The sequence below is a fragment of the Falco peregrinus genome, chromosome W, assembly GCF_023634155.1.
Source record: "Falco peregrinus isolate bFalPer1 chromosome W, bFalPer1.pri, whole genome shotgun sequence".
NCBI lineage: Eukaryota > Metazoa > Chordata > Aves > Falconiformes > Falconidae > Falco > Falco peregrinus.
Window position 1 is genome coordinate 9690604 of NC_073743.1, and position 19320 is coordinate 9709923.

The window sequence follows — 19320 nt, forward strand, 5'->3', positions numbered from 1 at the left end:
AGAATGTTGCAGGTGGGAACAGATAACTACAGAAGAGAAACTAGGGGCGGGCTTGGTATTTAGGCAACTAACCAATAATGAGCTTAACTTTTGTAATATGTATGAGCTAATTATAACAAGGCATAAAATGTGACTGTAAGGTACAATAAACGAAGTCTGCTGATCACTCATATTGAGTGACTGTATCTTCCCTCTGTCGCGACACACTGACACTGAGAAACCTTTTGATCCGGGTCCTATATATCCAGAAAAGGAGCTAGACTTCCCCCCCTGTCCCCCCCCGTCCCCCCCCAATGCATTGACTGTGCTTTCGGGGAGGGTGAAAGGGGGTTCGGGGCATCGATGACGGGAATGCAAGTAGGAAGTGCTTAAACAAGGGTATTTGGGGAGTCGCTAAGGCATGTCCAGTATTTTATCGGCCAAATCAACCTCCAGAGTGGCAGCCTATGCAATATGAGGTTGTTAAAGAGTTAAGAAAAGCAGTGCGAGAAGGGGGAATTCATAATACATTTACTGTGTCCCTTCTTGAAGCAATGGAAGTCTTATACACTTGCACCACATGATTGGAAGCCATTGCTTCGCATGGTACTGTTGGGAGAAGGGTTCGCTGGAGTCAAGAAATTACTTAATATGAGTTATGCATCTTGCTCAACTTTATTAGTTTCTAACACTACTTATATAGACTCGATACACATGCATATTCCCAAAGCAAAAATATAACTGGTTATTAGCCTCTAAGCACGTGCTGTTCTCACACCCCTAATTATCATGACTAAAATAAGCATTCTATCCATGTAGCTATTTGCGTTGCTATGTTTCAGCCTTGCTGTTTGCTACTCCCTATATTCCCATTCTGCTCCCTATCTCTCTTGGCCTTGCACCTCCCTTCCCAACAGCTGCAGCTTGTTACAGCCACTGCCTGTTGGCACAACATAATTACTTGGTCTCAGGATTCAAGAATAGCTCAAGGCTACCTTTCTTGTTAACTTCAGCACAATTCTGATTACAGGCCTATTCTAATACCAGGCCTGGATTGTGCAGATCTTTAGGGATTCTATGGCCACGCTTCTGCAGCCATTCTTCTACAATTCCCCCTTTTTTGTTTTGCACAAGCCAGGCCTGATTGGTTATGTTAAAAACTGCTCTCTTTAAACAAGAAAAAGTACAGCTAAAAACTAAAAACATTAAAATAATGATTATAACAAAGCGTATCCCTTCCATCAATAACGTCTTTAAACAACCTGTTATCCCCAATCCTCTCAACCATTCATCAAAGGGATTATCATCAGCAAGAATATACTTCATGTTTCCCTGCAGTTGTGACAACTTCTTGTGGATAGATATGGAATGATCGGGAAGGTTCACACAACACATCCCTTCAAATTCCTCACAACCGTGTCCATGTGCTAATAACAAAAAATCTACTGCTGCTCTATTTTGTAACGTAGCATGCCTAAAACTATCTATATCAAGCAAGAACGAACTTAAAATCTGCGATGTAAGATTAAATTGTTTCTCTCCCCAGCACACTAACCTTCGTATATTCTTAGCATTTAATGCAGTCATAGCTCCTGGCATAAATATGGAGGCTAAGACATTTGCTGTTACAGACTGCAGATTGACTCGGTCATTACATGTTTCATCAAAGGTGCGCAGTGCCCTCCGTGATCTATGAAATTGTGGAGTCATTTTCAATAAGTCTTTCATACATGGAGCAAAGTCAAACACCCTAAATAGCATGGCCCACCAACAGGATGCATAGGTATTCCTAGCCACGCTCTGTCCCCACATATCAAAAAGACTCCCGGTGGCAACTGATAACCCCCTGATACATTTACATGGAAACCCCCAGTTTTCAATTCACCCCAAATAGGTGAACCGGTTAGATTTTGAAACCCTGTATAAAACCCCCATTCACCTTGATGTGTTAGCCATAACTGCCACGGGTCACCAAACCAAATTACTCCAGTGCCATTCACAGGTTGAAGTGGTAATGACATGTGGGTACAGACTGCCATACCAGTTGCAGTAACATTAACATATTCAACAGGTACAACGCTAGCCAATAGGTCTAACTCCTGCAAAGGTAAATGATGTGCCTGGTTTAAATTCTCAATAATCGTTATCTGCCACACTGCATTACGCATAGAAGGCCAAACAAATTGCCCATTTGGACTCACACATGTACCATTCTGATTGGAAGTCAGATCCATTGTTTTAACATTCCAAAAACCATCAAAATCTGTTTCATTCTCTTGCAGGGGAATACCAATTAGACAAGTTCTAAACGGGTTGTCAGCTTTTTGCAGACTCAAACAAAAGTCTGTTACCCCTGTAATATTTGCCCATGTCACCCATATGTTTGTCCTAGGCAAGATGTCAAAAATACTTTGGCCAATGGGTAAAAAAATTCATCAAGACCGTAAACCAAGTCCACCACTCAAACATGTTTAGTCCTACAATTTCCACCTTTTTTTTTTTTTTTTTTTTTTTTACATTCCACCCCACAAATCTGTGCTTTCACAGATTCTGATGATGTATACTGTCTCCAATCAGCATGGTATTACACTAGTCGTATGCTTTCTCTTGCTTCATGCCCGGTTACTAATCAAACACATACATTCTTTTCACTGTTTGCATTTAAGCTTTGGCTTACAGAACCATTTTACCCCACATAGCATACATTGGCACAATACCCACGGGTTACATCCCTTGCAACACAGACAGTTCATTCCATCTGCTCGCTCTGAGTCTTCTCTTCCGTCTTCTGATCTTGACATACAGGTCGCACAAACTTGCTAGGGACCCATATAGGTCCTTTATCTGTGGAGATACAAAAATAACCTCTACCTATAAATAACACCAGATTAGGTCCTTCCCATACACCTGAAGCCATATTTTTATACAGAACATTCAAACCAGGAACTGTAGTTGTTTGGTTCCCTCGCGCTGTTTGGTGATGTATAACAACAGGTGGTCCCTCTCTACCCTCCATAAGGGAGAGATAGTTTAAGGTAAACAACACCTTAGTCAACCGTTTAGTTACATCTATGTCCTGCGATACTTTCTGTCTGTGAAGATAATCCTTCAGGGTACAGTTTGCACCTTCAACAACTTCTTTCAGTTCTAAGGTTTTAAGGTTTTCCCGTGGTTCACCGGTGATCACTTGTTTCTGCCACTGATTATTGGATTGCCAAACACACGCAGCCTTCTTCATCTTTCGTCCTGCATCTGTAAACACCCTTGGCCCGTCAACTGGTCTTTTTGAGCATAACGGTCTCGCAATCCACTGGTAATGTCCTAACATCTTCCAGAGAGGGCATTTGGCCGGTTGTTGTGTACAACACCTGTATAACCCATCAAGGCTTCCTGTATGGCTGCTGAATGTCTCAGATGCCACTCATAATCATCACCACGGACTGGAATACTGATATCTGCCGGTTCAGTCCCATCATTTTCAACAATCCTGTCTCTTCCTTTTCTCACCAAGGCCGCTACTGTTTCAGGGCGACTTAAAATACGATGACTGCGTTGCAATGGCAAAAACAACCACCCTAAAACGATCGCCGTATTTCCCCCTTTATTCTTTTGCCATTGCAAAATAAGGGCAAAAGGTGAAGTGGCAACATTACAAACCAAAAAGATAACGGATGATTTGCCATTCGGTGACCACACCAGCCAGTCTGAATCTTGCGGGACACAACTTCTAGGGCAGCCCGCTGTTCTGGTTGAACAAGTTTGAGGACTTTTGGCTTCGGTGCCATGCAACCAGGATCGGAACGGTTGCAAATCATCGTTAGTGAGTCTCTTTGTGTGTCATCAGGGTGTAAGGGAATCGTGAAAAAAAACAGTCTTTCATGTCTATCACAACAATTTGCCAATTCTGAGGGATCTTCATAAAAGGCGGAAGAGCAGGTTGCAACACTCCCATCGCTAAAATCTGATCATTAACCTTCCATAAATCATGCCCCAATTATGTGCATCCAGATTATTAATCAGTACTGGACAAGCTAACGAGCTGGTCACCTGCCAATCACCCTCCAAAACAGCATCACGATAACACCACACCAAGGCTGTAGAATTGGATCTTTTCTCAAGTTCAGCATCGGTGGGGTAGTTGGGCTAACTGGAGGAATTACAGGTACTGAAGTAGTAGACAAGTTCATTTTAACTCGCTTTTCCAGGTTTCTTAATCTATCTATTAGCTCCTGTAAGGATTTCTCTGTATTGTTATCACAAGTTTCTCCCCGCCTTCCTCCTCAAACCCGTCCGATGACGTTTCAGGACGAGGAGGTTACGTCATCGGACGGCGCTTTTGCCCACCCTGACGTGATTGGTGCAGCAGGACTCGCTGCCCCGCCCTCCTGGTGAGGCTCAGGTGCCTCTTCCGGTTTCGGTTCAGTTACCGCAGGCTCCTGAGGAGTAACTTTCGGTTTGTCCGCTATCTTATCTAAAAGCCCCGGCACTATTGAACACGTAGGGGCGGACATACCCTTCCTAGTACGAGTATGCCCAACTCCGAAAAGTGTAGCTAAGAGAGAAGGCTTAGGTGAATCACCCTTCTGCTCCACCGGCTTTTCTACCACATCTCCCTCCAACGCTGGTATGGCCGCCGCCGCTACTTTTTTTTTTTTTTTTTTTTTTTTTTGTGCCTAGCGATCTAAGGTCTCCACTTCTGTCTCTTTAACGTCCTCCCCTCTCTTAAGGAGGATGCTAGTTAACAGTTTAATTGCCGCGTCTAATTCCATCGCGGTCTTCTCAGAGCTCCCCCCTTTCACAGAAAGGGTATTAGCGCGGAGCCCCCCCGCACTCGTCGCGGTCTTCCTTAGCGGCCCCCCCGTCTCACAGAGAGGAATTTAGCGTAGAGCCCTGCCGCGATTTACTCTACGCGGTCTTATCACCGGCGGGGGTGCGATCTGCAGCTCCACACCGAACTCTGGACTCCGCTTTTCCCCAGCAGCTGGGGGGATCCGTGACGGTGGTTGGGCGGGCGAGCGGGGGGAGCTGCGGGGCACGGCACGGCACGGCACGCTGGCGGGGCGCGGGGAACTGTGCTGGTGTAAGAAGCAATCTGACTAGCGAAGTACAGTCACTGGGTGTCATGATTTCAGAGTCAAACAAATAATTCAACAAGTGTTTGACTGGTTCAGATTGTAAATCCATATTGTGTAACGGCTTGTCGCAGCTGCTGCATAAACTTCCAATCAAAAGGTTTCCACACAGCGGCTGCTGTACCGTCTGGTAACGTGGTGGTCTGCACCGGACATGCAACAGCAGAAGCAGCCTGCCACTCTCCCGCCAATATAGCGTCTCGTATAACCCCAGACCAACGACTTTGGGGAGCGGCAGGCTGGAGGATAACGCCTTCCTGGGTCAGGACTTGAACATCACGACCGCCAGAAGGCAGATGGCATTCGTTCAATTGCTGCTGCAAGCGGTTTAGGGTCCGGTCGGACGGTTTTGTTCGGGGACAGGGCATCGGGGCAGCTGGGGTGGGTTCATTTTCTTTATCGGACTCTGCACTCTCATTCAGAGGCGCGCTCTTTGTACCCGCTCTAGTACCCTCTTCCTCATCTAGCAGGGGGCGGCTCTCGGTAGCTTTCAGGTCGGCGTGGAGCACCCGTTGCGGCGGCACCCTCCGGTGTCGGGTGTAATAGCTCTGTCGCAGATTTTTAACAGGCACAATTATGCCTTTCGCAGACGGAACGCCTTGACCAAATAATCGGGTAGACTCCATCGACTCGGTTTCCCGACCGAGGAGGTCTGACGCAGCCATAGCCATTTTTTTCTCCGCAACCATTGATCGTAAATGGTTCATGACCTCCCGACGGGTTGTCCCCAAGTCCTTGGCCGACTTGCTGCCGCTAAGGGTTGCATCCCAAAGGAAATCCCAGATCTCTCGCCACTCAGTCACACTAAACATCAATTGCGGGTCTTTTAGGTGTCCTTTTTCCTTCGCCCACCTACAGAGCTCATGGAGCTTCTTTGTGCTCACACTAGCCTCTCGCTTAGCAAGAATTTCAGATAATAGTGTGAGTGCTGCCTCCCTTTCCATTATCGAGGGAAAAACGGTCTTACCGGTGCAGGTCCGTGCAGGAGCTCACTGCCGGATTCAGACACCTTTACTCCTTACGGACACCTTCCTGCTCGAACACCTCTCTAGCAACTCCCAATTCACAAAGCCCACCGTCGCAATGCAAAGGCAGAGTTTTCCGGCTTTCCCGTCATTCAGGCGCCAATTGTTGGGAGAAGGGTTCGCCGGAGTCGAGAAGACACTCAATATGAGTTATGCATCTTGCTCAACTTTATTAGTTTCTAACACTACTTATATAGACTCGATACACATGCATATTTCCAAAGCAAAAATATAACTGGTTATTAGCCTCTAAGCACGTGCTGTTCTCACACCCCTAATTATCATGACTAAAATAAGCATTCTATCCATGTAGCTATTTGCGTTGCTATGTTTCAGCCTTGCTGTTTGCTACTCCCTATATTCCCATTCTGCTCCCTATCTCTCTTGGCCTTGCACCTCCCTTCCCAACAGCTGCAGCTTGTTACAGCCACATCCTGTTAATACAACAAAGTTACTTGGTCTCAGGATTCAAGAATAGCTCAAGGCTACCTTCTTGTTAACTTCAGCACAATTCTGATTACAGGCCTATTCTAATACCAGGCCGGGATTGTGCAGATCTTTAGAGATTCTATGGCCACGCTTGTGCAGCCATTCTTCTACATGGTACTATCCAAAAAGTCTTTGATTATTTTTCTCTTTGTTTCTGTTTTGTTTCCTTTTATGTGTAATGTGGCTGACACATAGGACACCAGGGACTTTCCGGGCTACTTGCATAAACTGCTGATAAGGTCTGAAATAACATTTTGTAATTGGTAGCTGTAACCACTAGCCTCTTCCCTGGATAAGACACAGAAGGGAACCCTCTTTCAGGCTAACCGGTGGGTTATGCATTTCTTTTGGCCAAAAAGTGTGTATACATGGCCTCCATGTGCATACATGTTGCATACCATAGCTCTTTCAGTTTAGCTGGAAGAGATTAATATTAATCCTGTTTCATCAGGAATTGAACTGGAGGGTTGTACTAGGTCTGGCTGGGATGGAGTTAACTTTCTTCATAGCAACTAGTATGGTGCTGTGTTTTGTGTTTGTGGCTAATCAGTGTTGGTAACACACCACTGTTTTGGCTATTGCTGAACAGTGCTAGCACAGTGCCAAGGCTTTCACTCTCTTCCCCCCCAGCAAGTAGGCTGGGGGTGGACAAGAGGTTGGTAAGGGACATAGCCAAGGCAGTGGACCCCAACTCATCAATATGATGTCGCACTCAGCAATAAAAGCTCAGGGGAAAGAGGAGGATGGGGAGACATTTTTGATTATGGCATTTGCCTTCTGCCATGGTTTAACCCCAGCTGGCAACCAAACACCAAAATTAACTCCATCCCAGCTGAAACCAGGACAGTATCCACCCCTTATTCCATATCATTTATGTCATGCTACATTTTCCAATACATCATCATCATCGCTCCTCCTGTCCTTTATATAAATACACAGATATCATTCCTTTAGTCTACGGACCATCCCTCTAAATCCATTCAGTTCATTTAGTCCATGATGTTAGGCTCCATCTGTTATAACAGTCTTTCTGGGCCAGGAGGACGGCATGAGGTGTTGAGTTATTCCATGTTGAAGCCAGTTCTAAGCCTATTACGGCTGCACTGATCTGGTTTCACTAGTCAATCTTCATTGGTGTGGCAGTTGAAGAAAAAAAAAAAACCACCAAGGTTCAAATCTTCAAATCTAAAGATGGTAGAAATAGATGCCACAAGATTATCCGGTCTCTCCAGGGCATGGGTTCAAATTCTGCCATCATCACCAAAGACAACATACAGCATTATTTAACAATTAACACCACTTAATTTATTGACTGTTTTCACCCAAAATCAAATCCCCTTGAGGCACACATCAAACTTCCCCATCTTCCCACATTACCCACCAAGTGCTCCCAGGTCCCTGAGCAAAAGCAATCCCTCCTCGAATGAGTTTCCCTTTGCCTGAGGCAGGAATGACCCAGACTCTTTTTCCAAACATGTTTTTAAGGTGCACTACAGGAGCTTTTAACCCCCTCTACAGTACGCAAAAGCTTTGACTGGACAGGACCAGTTCGGGGAGCAGATCCTCTGGTATTAATCATCCAGGTAGCCTTTGCTAAATGTTTATCCCAATGTTTGAAAGTTCCACCACCCATTGCTTTCAGTGTAGTCTTTAACAATCCATTACATTGTTCAATTTTCCCAGAGGCTGGTGCATGATAGGGAATGTGACATACCCACTCATGTTCTTTGGCCCAAGTGTCTGTAAGACTGTTTCGGAAATGAATTCCACTGTCTGATTCAGTTCTTTCTGGGGTGCCATGTCACCACAAGACCTGTCTTTCAAGGCCCAGGATAGTGTTCTGGGCAGTGGCATGGGGCACAGGGTATGTTTCCAGCCATCCGGTGGTTGCTTCCACCATTGTAAGCATGTGTCACTTGCCTCGGCGGGTCTGTGAGAATGTGATATAGTCAATTTGCCAAGCCTCACCATATTTATATTTCAGCCATCATCCCCCATACCACAGAGGCTTTGCTTAATTGGGCTGGAGCAGTAGTTACAGTATGTTGCTTAAAATTCCGCCACATCCAGGACACAAAGACTGAATTCAGTATTACTATCACTAGGCTCAGAACTGACACTATGGAGCTGCCATAGGACCAAAGATACTCAGAGCCTCCTAAAATCCTAAATGTTTCATTAATTAGCCCTGAGGGGAAGGGGGAGGTATAGACCCCACCCACAGGCTGACTCTCTGGGAAAACAAAACCAAAGGTGCCATTGTTGTTGTTGGCATTCCCTCACAGGGGCCACCAGACAGAGGGGACAACACCGAGTGCACAGACCAGATTAGTTTCATAACCAATGAACCCATCATATTATAGATTAATACTATGTAGTACAACACTAAAATAACTTTACTCCAGGTCCCAATATAAACAAACAACACAAAAGGGAGCACATACTGTAATTAAACAAGACAATTCAATATTGAAATCATGGGCAGCAAATTCAAAAACAAATAAGCCAGCATTGTAGCCAGTTACTATTAATTTAATACAATGAATACTGCAAACAATTTAATCTAACACAGTCTGGTTAGACCTGCCGTTACCTCAACCCTTCGATGCCCCAAGTTGGGCACCAAAAAAATAGACTATCATGGTTTAACCCCCGCCAGCAACCAAACACCATGCAGCCGCTTGCTCACTTCCCCCCACTCAGAGGGGGGTGGAGGAGAATCAGAAAGGAATGTAAAACTCGAGGGTTGAGATAAGAACAATTTAATAATTTAAACAGAATAAAGAGATAAGAACAACAGTAATAACAATACTACGACTACTAACAACAACAATTAGGATGGAAAGGTGGGGAAAAAAGGGTAAAATCAAAAGGAAGTGAAAAGGAAAACAAGTGATGCACAGTATAACTGCTCACTACCTGCTGACCGATGCCCAGCCAGTCCCCAAGCAACGATTCCCCCCCCCAGCTAACCCTCCAAGTTTATATACCAAGCATGACGTCCCATGGTATGGAATGCCTCTTTGGCTGGTTCAGGTCAGCTGACCTGGCTGTGTCCCTTCCCAGTCTCTTGTGCCACTCCAGCCCTCTGGCTGACAAGGCCCAAGAAACCGATAAGTCCTTGATTTAGTATAAACATTACCCAGCAACAACTGAAAACATCAGTGCGGTTATCAATATTGTTCTTACATCATAGCCAAAACGCAGCACTGTACCAGCTACTAAGAAGAAAATTAACTCCATCCCAGCTGAAACCAGGACATCTTCCCAAGCAACCATTAAGCGTGGTGAGGGCCTACTTTCCAGGAAGTGGCTAGACATCTGCCTGACAATGGGAAGTAGCGAATTATTTCCTCTTTTTGATTTGCTTGCATGAACAGCTTTTGCTTTCCTTATTCAACTGTCATTATCTCAATCCACAAGTCATCTTTCTGTTGCAGCACTCTCCAAACTATCAAGCTGCAACAAGGTCTTTTACCATCTCATACCAGCATACTCTTCATACCAGTCCCTCTGCTGCCTTCTCCTCATCCAGGGCACTTCTCTCTGCTTCTTCCTTGGCTGCTCTCTCTTCATTGGCTCTCAACCACTTAACCAGCTATAGCTGCACCTTATCTACATTGAGCAACCAACGCCCCTGAAGCCAACCCACAGCCGTATATTATCAATGTTAATTAACCCAGCTTCATTCTTCTACATCTTTCCTTCTTTCTGTTTTCTCCCCATCCCCCAGGAGAGGGGAGTGAGTAAGAGGCAGGGTGGGTATTTGGCTACTGGCCGGGGTCAACCCACCACAGGGTTTCAGTGCTGAAAGTATAGACTACTGTAGCTTGGGGTAAGGAGCTAAGGATTTTGTAGGAGGAGACCGGTGTTATTGTTCACTGTCTGCTTTATAACAGTTGTGGGTCTGGACCATAGCACATTTCATTAAGATATTTCCTAGTTGTACAGTTTGGAAATAACATGACTTGAGAGTGGCTGCTCTAGCAGATCATTAATAATGGATGAAAAGGCTGCCTCTGTATAATTCGCTGTAATGAAGAGCCAAGTGTCAGTTGTGAACCAAACCTGCCCTGTTATAAAGGAAAAGGGCTGTTTCCCTCTCCCTTCTTTCTTTCTCTCCTCACACACCACACACACACACACCCCCCATCACCCCTTCCCCATCCCATATGATTTCCCTGTAAGAATGGGATCTGACTCTGAGGGATCTTCATCGTGCAGTGTCGTGACTGGGCAGCATGAATTGGGAGCCTGACATGCAGCTGACGCTGTTGGGACCTCCTCTCCCACTTTATTGTTACTCTAGCGTGCCCTAATCAAACTCTCTCTTTCTGCCATTGCTTACATCAGAGATGAAAACTGAACTGAGGAGATTAAAGCACGGACTCCTGAATTTGACCAGAAGACCCTTTATTAGTCCAAAACCCAAAAGTCCATATCCTCATTCATAGTTCACGTGCAATGTACTAAAATATCATTGGTTAATCAATACTGTTCACACACTTCTTGGCTACATGTAATTGGTTAATTACTAAGCTACAAACACACTGAACTTCTTGCATTTTTTTTCTCTCTTCTTTCTTATCTCTGTGAGTTTCATGTTCTCAGCCAGCTGCTGAGACATGGCATCGCGCATCTGCTCCAGCCTCGCTTCATATCCTGTTTTTCTTCCAGGCGTTCAGCCAACATTTTCTTTCTTTCTTTCTTCTTTAGCCTTCAAGGTCCTTCACAGGCATCGCGGCCTCCAGCACCTGCCACAAAGCTCTCTACAATTCCCCCTTCTTTATTTTTAACAGAGACAACATACAGGTTAAACTGCTTTTGAATCATAGATCTTATACAATTCAACATACAGGGAATAATCATCAATATAACTACAATTACCAATAAAAACATTCCTCCACATATTGTAAGCTCCTGCAACCATCTGGTCATTCCCCATGACTTAAAAAGATTCCGCAACCAATCTCCTGATAGTTCATGCTGTAAGTCCTTTGACATGTCCTTCAATTTTTGTAACTGGCTGTGAATCGACTCCAAATGGTCCGAAAGCTTCATACAACACATTCCTTAGTACTGTTCACTATAAATTACTCTCTGCTTTTCATGCTGTTTCCTTATCTTCTAGAGGTGAGATCACATTCCTCCTTTCTTTCTGTCTCATCCTGGTTTCTTCTCATACTCCCTCAAAGTTATTTAACTCTTTGCTGCAGGATCTCAGCTGCACATAGTCAAAGCAAGGCCACAGCTGCACATTATCAATGTCAAAATAACCCACTGTCTCCGTTCAGTACAATTCCCACTTTTTGGTTTGTTTGGTTTTTTTTCCCCAAAAGTTTGCTTTAACATGCTATGGACTGTTCATTCCTTTTTTTTCTCTCTTTTTTTTTTTCTTTTTATTTTTTCCCTAAGTCTTATTAAAGTCACCTTTTATTATTTTTATTATTTATTTATGCTACCAGAGACACTTTACCGTAACAGAGAAGCCCATGTTTACATCTCTGACTGAGCCCGGACACAAACCACAGCTGCATGCACCACCAGGCTCAGGGCAGAAACCATTCATGCAGTTACATAGTTATATCACTACAAGCATGCAGACACCTATTTATCACTAGATAACAATGTTCATCTTTCCTAGTCTCCTTCACAATACCCAGCTGTTCTCTTATCTCTTGTCAGGTCAAATATTCCCCAGCTTCCTTTCCTACATCTCTCTTCAGACATTCTCTATCCTCCTCTTTTTTGCTTGTTAATTGCGACAAGGCAAAGGTTGTGTGTAGCTGGGTGACCATGACCTGATTTATGTTACCATCAACTAAACGCTGAATACAGGAAAAAAGGCATGGGAGACATAAGGCAAACATCAATAAGGTGGTTAAGATAATTATAATAAATCCTGTAATACTCTTGATCCACAGCCCAAAGTTTCCCAGCCGTGAGAAGCGACCAAAGGCATCCCGCCCCTGGCTCTGCTGCAGATCTTTGTTTAAGGCTTTTAAGTTTTGTATGCTTTTGTGGATTGATTCAGAGTGGTCACTCAGATTCACGTAACACATCCTATCAAAGTCTTCACACGCATGTCCCTGTGTTAACAATAAAAATCAATAGCATCTCGGTTCTGTAGCAACATATGACAGAATCAACATCTGTTAATAAGCCAGGAAAAAAAATAACAGTATTTGTAGTATTACTTTCTTTAGCAAGCTAGCAGCCTAATTTACTAAGCAAGTTAAGAGTGTGTACTATTCTTACAGAAGAAATTGGAGAAGCAAAAATGTGTTATGCTGCATTCCAGAACTCAGCCTGAGGGTTACAGTCTGCTGTGAGTTCTGCGTTACAATCATTTGACACGTTGGGGTTGCGATTGGGAAAGTTGCCCGTTTACAATTTTCATTGGCATTATCATAGCTAGTTGTTTTAAAAGCAACCCTTGAACTTCCTCATGCTCGACTTGTTGTTGCAAAATATTCTGAAGCCGATCAATAAAGTTAGTATATGACTCTCTAGGACCCTGCAAGACTGTGGCGAACGACTCCCATATCCTGACTGCTTTAATAGCCATCTCCTTCATTTGCAGATAGTTGTCCCTGGGATACCTTGCCTGAGTCACAGAATCGGCACACTTATTTTCTCCAGCCAACTGCTCCTAGTTAACAGCAATTCCCCGATTAAGGTTTTCAATCAAGGCCACTACACATAGCTCACAAAAATCAGATAACCACATCATATACTGTATCAGTTAGTACCATACAAAGCAATGACTTCCAATCGTGCAGTGTGAGTGTATAAGGCTCTGCCATCACTTCAAGAAGGGACATAGCAAATGCATTATGAATCGTCCCTTCCTGCACTGCTTTGCTTAACTCCTTAACAGCCTCGTATTGCACAGGCTGCCACTCTGGAGGTTGATTTGGCTGACAAAATACTGAACATACCATAGCGACTCCCAAAATCCCTTGCTTAAGCGCTTCCCCCTTGCATTCCTGCCACTGATCCCTTGGACCCCCTTTCACCCTCCCTGAAAATACAAATACAGTCAATGCGTTGCGGGGGTGTGTGGGGTTGGAAGGTCTAGCTCCTTTTCTGGAGCTATAGGACCTGGATCAAAAGGTTTATCAGTGTCAATGGAATCATTGTCTGAGTTGTCCTGTTCCTGTGCTTGGTCCTGTGTTGTGAGGGTTGCTGCAATTGTTGACAGGAGCTTTGGGGGCAGAGGAGGTGTGGATGGAGTCGCCATCATTGACAGTTTGTTGAGAAGAGTCACGCTGTCGGTGGACTAAATGCATGTCCCTGTGTTTAGCAGCCTCCCCTGGTTTAGCATTCCCACTGTTGGTGGAATTTACAGCTTCCCCTGGTTTAGCACTGTTAGTAGAATTAGTCCACACTTGGTGAAGAGTTGTCAGAATTTGCCACCAAGGTGCTAAATGCATTCCTGCTGCGGAGTCCCCCTCCGTGGCAGCATCATACAATCGTCTGCTGACCTCTTGCCAGGCAGGAATTTGCAAAGTGCCATCAGGTGGAAAGTCTGGCACCTTTTCACAGATCCATTCTAACAGAGTCACTAGCTGCGGACCCATCATCACATTCTCTATTAAAGTTTGTGTAAAATGAGAATATAGTCGATTTTGCATTACAGTTTTCCATAGTTCTTTAATCATATCCCTGTAAAACGCCTGATATTGGCCTGGGTGTCTATCTTGTAATATCACGGGAAATGTGTGCACTCCCTCTTTCATGCTTTCTAAGTGCATTCTCCTCCACTCTTCTTTAATCCATCTCCCAATATCATTTTCATCATCGCTACTTCTTCCTTTATTAGCACTCTGCCGCACCAGTCGCTTCTTCCTTTCTTTTGACTGTTCCTTTTTTAACCACAAATCCTCCAATCGTAAATTTAACAAATTTTCATCTTGTCCATCCTCATCCGAGTCCTCTGACTCTGCTCCTTCTAGTTCATCAGAAATATGCTCAGATTCAGCCTCGCTCTCATTCGGCTCTGTCTGCTGAGCAACATCTTGTTTTGTTGTTACATCAACTTCCTGGCCCTTCTCAGTCTCTGACCAAGCCTCCTTAGCAATATCTGCAAGCTGGTTTTCTGCACACATCTCTTTCAAAGTCTCGAGCGCTAATCTCCAAGTAGTCATAATTTGGCTAGCATTCAAGTCCCCTTGAGATGCCTTTTCCCAAATTCGCTCTCCTGCTGACTCCCACATTCTAACATCAAATATTTGTGTCGAGGTAGCTGAGGTGCCTTGGCTCTTTAACCAGGCATTTTTCATATACAATTCCTCTTTTGTGCAAAATATGCTGAAACATCCTTAACATACTTTTTTCCTCTGCATCCCATTTTTAAAAGTTTCTTAAAATGTCTTAAAGTTTCTTAAAAAATTCCTAAAGTTTCTAAAGTTTCTTGAAATTTCTTAAAATTTTTAAAGTCTCTAAAGCTTCTTGGCTGCTTGCCTGTCTCAGTGTGTACAGGTTTCTAAAGCTTCTTAAAATTTCTTCAAATATTTAAAATCTCTAAAGTTTCTTGGCTGCTCACCTGTCTCAATGCGTACAGGTGTTATCCCCGGGGTTTAGGTTGCCCGCCTAGTCCAGCCGGCAAGACGATCGTTCAGCCAAGACGTCTCCTTTGGAATGCAGCCCTCTTCCATGAGCTGTCATTTTCATTGACCAGTTCCATCCTTATTCTTCCAAGGCTTCGGAACTCCTCCGTAGGGGTCACCATTTGAGGAGATTGAGGCACGGACTCCTGAATTTGACCAGAAGACCTTTTATTAGTCCAAACCCCACGCTTATATATCCTCATTCATTGTTCATGCGCAATGTACTAAAATATCATTGGTTAATCAATACTGTTCACACACTTCTTGGCTACATGTAATTGGTTAATTACTAAGCTACAAACACACTGAACTTCTTGCATTTTTTTTCTCTCTTCTTTCTTATCTCTGTGAGTTTCATGTTCTCAGCCAGCTGCTGAGACATGGCATCGCGCATCTGCTCCAGCCTCGCTTCATATCCTGTTTTTCTTCCAGGCGTTCAGCCAACATTTTCTTACTTTCTTTCTTCTTTAGCCTTCAAGGTCCTTCACAGGCATCGCGGCCTCCAGCACCTGCCACAAAGCTCTCTACACTGAACCAGCCTGGGTTTCATATATCATATGGGGATGCTCTTGTCCCTTCTTCTGCAGGTGGCAAGTATGAGAACTGCTGTCAACTTCAGTGCCTCTGTGAAGCCCACACTGGCCGAGTCTCAATATTGCAAAAATTGAGCTTGATATCTGCTCCTAGGCACAAAAACAGTATGAACCCAGAAGCTGTGGTAGGAAGGCAATTTTGTTACCACTTGCTCCTTAAATTATTAAAAGGATGCCGTCTTTCTGTTGCGTATATATTTCTGAGAGAAAATAGCTCTGGAGTAGGCTGAGGGATTATGTGGATGAGAGAAAGGGACACCTTATGTGTCTTGACCTTGCTGTGAATGAGCTGGTGCTCTCTGTCAGATGTGCTGTGAGGCACAGAGCGTATTTGTGACTGCTACTTGCACAGAAAGTATGTGACATAGCAGGGCCCTGAAGCTCAATTTCCTGATCACCCTAATTCTTTAACTTCTTTTTAAGAAGATGCCCTCCCTCTGGCCTGCCCTGCTCCCTCACTGGAGGCAGTAGAACAAGCCCTGGTCAGCGAGGCCCATGCCCTGCTGGCCTGGGGAATCCCCATCTGTGACCTCCAGGGAGCTGTTGGCCTTTGCAGTCCCCTAAAATTACTGATCAGCCTCATCCAGACTTCATTTTGCTGTAGCACACTGTATTGGTTTTACGTGACAAGGCTGAGGGAAAGGGGTGATGCAGGGGTGGCCTCTGTGAGAAGGCGGCCAGGGGATGCCCCGTGCCAGACACATGACAGTTCCAGCTGGCTTGGCAATGGACCAACTGCTGGCCAAAGCTGAGCCAATCATCAAAGCTGGTGGTGCCTCTGTGAAAGCATGTTTAAGAAAGGGAAAAATGCTGCATGGCAATGTGAGGAGTGATGGGAAAAAATGTGAGAAACAATCTTGCGAATGCCAAGGTCAGAGAAGGAGAGGGAGGAGGTGCTCCAGGCACTGGAGCAGAGATTCCCCTGAAGCCCATGGAAGAGACCATGGTGGAACGTTGTCCTGGTTTCAGCTGGGATAGAGTTTATTGTCTTCTTAGTAGTTAGTACAGTGCTGTGTTTTGGCTATGATGTGAGAACAATGTTGATAGGACACTGATGTTTTTAGTTGTTGGGTGATGTTTATACTAAATCAAGGACTTATCGGTTTCTTGGGCCCTGCCAGCGAGAGGGCTGGAGTGGCACAGGAAATTGGGATGGGACACATCCAGGACAGGTGACCCAAACTAGCCAAAGAGGTATTCCATACCATGGGATGTCATGCTGAGTATATAAACTGGGGGAAGAAGAAGGAAAGGGGGGACACGGAAGAAGGAAAGGGGGGGACACGGACATTTGGCATTATGGTGTTTGTCTTCCCAAGTAACCGTTATGTGTGATGGAGCCCTGCTTTCCTAGAGATGGTTGAACACCTGCCTGCTGATGGGAAGTAGTGAATGAATTCCTTGCTTTGCTTTGCTTGCATGTGCGGCTTTTGCTTTACCTATAAATTGCTCTTATCTCAACCCTTGAGTTTTACATTCCTTTCCGATTCTCCTCCCCATCCCTCTGGATGAGGGGGGAGTGAGCGAGCGGCTGTGTGGTACTTGGTGGCCAGCTGGGGTTAAACCACAACAAACATGTATTCCCTACAGCCTGTGGAGGACCTCATGTCAGAGCAGGTGGATATTCCCTGAAGGAAACTGCAGCCTGAGGACAGGCCATGTTTGAGCAGGCTCTTATGACAGGATCTGCAGCCTGTGGAGAGGGGCCCACAGAGGAGCAAGTTCCCCAGCCTGTGGAGGACCCATGGTGGAGCAGGCTTATACCGAAGGACTGCAGCCTGTGGAGACGACCGACACTGGAGCAGTGGAAAAGTGTGAGGAGGAAGGAGTGGCAGAGAGGAACTGTTACAGATTATATTAGTAAGATGTTCAGCTAATATAAACTTTTCTGAAAGGTTAGGATGTTATCGCTGTCATAACATCCACCAATGGGCAGCAGAGACTGAAGAGGGTGGGGGTTTTTGTCTTCCTTGGCTGTTGTTCAGAGACTGGCTGGGCATTGGTCTGCTTGTGGGAGGTGGCAAGTGATTGTTTTTGCATGGCTTGTTTTGTTTTTTTTCTTTCTTTTTTCCTTCACTTATTCAACTGTCTTTATCTCAACCCACAAGTTTTCTTGCTTTTGCTCTTCCTGTTCTCTCCCCCATCCTGCTGTGGGGGTGAGGAAAGTGAGAAAGTGGCTGTGTGGGTGTTTAGCTGCTGGCCAGAGTCAACCTACCCCACATTCAACCCGGCAACTTGTGTCGCTTATTTATATGCTCTAATTGGAATCCCACCGCTGCTAGACCTGCGCTGATTTCTAAGACTTTATGATACCATTCCACAATAGTGGAAGAAGGAGGAGAAATACCAAATAATTATTCCACACAGACAGCACAATTACATATTAGAAGTAGGCATGCTTTACAATTTCTACTTTTGATTTCTTACTCTTCCACTAATTTGCACATTCCTCTGCTCCTCCAGAGCATCACAAGTGAAAATGCAGATTTACTCTAGATCAAATCCATCATGCATTATAAGGAACATTTAGGATAAGCAAAAGATAAGGACACTGAATTGACAGCTCTAAAATTCTGACCAAGATTTTCAAAATGGGGATTGCCTTAGTTCATGGGGGTGGAGCTTAAGAAATAACAGGAGAGAATTGCTGCATGCCTTTCCTCCAGTAAAGGGGCCCTCCTCAAGGGATGGAGTTTTTTCAGGCTTTTTTTTCCTAACCAAATTTTTATTACTGTTAAGCATGTTGAAAATATTGGATGGGACCGCAGAACAGCTGGGAAAACCATTTCTTCCCTTAATTCACTTATCCATCCTCTCTGGATGTCTTTGCAGCACTTGGAGATCATGCAAACTTAATGACTTCCTTTCTTGTCCCTGCTTTTTTTTTTTCTTCTCATTATCAGTGGATCCTGCCATCTATGTCTTGGGGTCTGCAGCGGGTCTACAGACAAGTTAGTTGACTTCAAAGACTTAGCCGTGTACCTTTAAAACAGCCACAAATTGTCAGGTATGTAAACAGGATGTGGAGAACCGGAACTTAGAACCGCAGCATACGGGCACCTACAGCAACAGCAAATAGCAAGCAAGAAGAAGGACACAAAAACCTATCAGGGTCTAACACTTGTACTGTCTAAGATATATAAACAGTTTGTATAAACAATAAAGGCCATTTTGTCCGAACCCAGCCACGCAGACATAGTGTTTTTTTCAGTCCGCCTCGACTTGCGTCACCACAAAGTTCACTAGTGAAAGCACACATACAACACTCTCTAGATTCACAAGCACATGCACATTCACAGATCCCCTGAGTACAAGCACATCCTCCTCTGTCTGTTGTTGGGGCTCTTGCTGTATTGAATGATTATACTGAACTCTGAAGCAAGTGGAAAAATACTGAAGAGATAAGACGAGGTTACGGCCAGAACAGTGGGATGAAGAAAAAGGAGCAAATTGCAGATGTTTGCACAAAACCAAGGCCGACAGGACGCGA

General features: G+C 44.6%; 1 long non-coding RNA gene across 1 annotated transcript; it reads left to right on the forward strand.

Annotated features, from left to right (window-relative positions):
• Positions 1 to 572: 572 nt before the first annotated feature.
• Positions 573 to 19014, forward strand: LOC129783170 (uncharacterized). The gene is made up of 3 exons (XR_008745144.1): positions 573 to 4603; positions 17421 to 17690; positions 18734 to 19014. It is a non-coding gene; the product is annotated as an uncharacterized LOC129783170 (long non-coding RNA).
• Positions 19015 to 19320: the final 306 nt, after the last annotated feature.